The sequence below is a fragment of the Echinops telfairi genome, unplaced genomic scaffold (assembly GCF_000313985.2).
Source record: "Echinops telfairi isolate 266 unplaced genomic scaffold, ASM31398v2 ScPeMD7_2565;HRSCAF=3150, whole genome shotgun sequence".
Taxonomy (NCBI): Eukaryota; Metazoa; Chordata; class Mammalia; order Afrosoricida; family Tenrecidae; genus Echinops; species Echinops telfairi.
Window position 1 is genome coordinate 12354345 of NW_022106463.1, and position 1540 is coordinate 12355884.

Below are 1540 nucleotides of genomic sequence, written 5' to 3' on the forward strand. Positions count from 1 at the left end.
TTTAACTCTCATGCTCTCTATGACTTTACTATAATCTCTAATTATTATCACTGTACAATTGTGCCTACCAAACCTGTGATGTTTTGTGGGGTTCCCTCTTACCCTTAACCCCACATAGCTTCCCTTCAGAAGTTAAGATTAACCCACCTCCAACCAAAAGACAGTATTCACTAAACAGTACCTGTAGCTGGAGGAGAATGCAACTGGTGGTGAGACTTAAATAACTTAACAGCTGGTTCTCTTCCCTAATGGGTATTTTACGTATAACAAAAGATATTCCAAAAGGTCTTTAATTATTTCATACAGTTAGTACTCCGGCAAGAATGTCAATAAGAATAATAAAAGGTAGGTACATAAAACTAGATTGTTATAAGAAAAAATTTAAATACTAATAAAAAGTATTAAGTAATACCTACCCCCAAAATCAACTTGTTCAATGTGTTTCTACAATGCTTCTTGATAGACCTCCTCAGTTACAAATTTCATTCTTTTTTAAAAATTTATTTTATTATTTTCAATTATTTTTTTATTAACAAATTTCATTCTTAAATGAGCATTAGTCGGCTGTGTGATTTATCCATCTTTTCACTGTAGGAGTAGGATCCATTCCTTTACAATTAGGCCAGTTAGATAATCGTCATTGTGTTTGCTATATTGAAAACAGGCAGCTTGTCTTCTTTGAACATACTACATTGATCTTTGAAGAAGCTCTTTCTGCTTCTCCTGTGCTGAGAGAATGAGCCCATTGCCACATCCTGTAATAGGCATAGGTGGTGTTGGACTACTTCTCCAGTTGTGGAGGCACCAGGAAAGTCTCTGGAAGATAGGTCAGGCTCCTGGGGGTCTGGGAGGCTTTCACCCTTTTCTGACCAGTGGCTCTTGTGGAGTGAGGTTTAAACGTAACTTCTGTTGGTGTCTGGGTTACCTTCCTTTCACAAATCAGAGTGGCTGGGAAGACTGGGGTGGGCTTAGGTGGGTACTTGGGGACCTGTTTCAGCAGGTCTGTGTATTCTTGCAAAAGCATAAAGCCTGTACATATGGGACCTTGGACCTGTTCCCTTCTTGGGGACAGAAAAGATCCAACTGCAAAATGGCATTGTATTCCAAAGATGTGCCTGGCAGCCAGCATTCTCTGCTCACCGGGGGGTATTGAGGCCAAGCCTAATTTAAGGAAAACATTTTTTTTTCTCTTCAGGGAGTATAGCTGGAAGCACAGTTTAGTCCAGTTCTTAAAGACACCATCTGAAGGAGTTATTCTGGGTTTTGTGGGAGATTGATTTTGTCCCATAATTCCAAGACCTAGAGGATCCTGTTGTCAATTAGTCTCTCCTGGTTGAGACCCCAAGATGTCAGGACACCTTGTTGGTTGCTCAAAAGCAATGGTGGCGTGGTGATAATGCAGAGGCAGAACAAGCAGGTAGGAGGAGGCAGCACAGCAGATTCATTGAGCAGTTAGTTAGGACACACTGAGGACCTGCCCCCAGTCTATGCTAAAGAAAGGATGAAAATAGTGAGACCCCGCCCAGAGCTGACGCTTTTT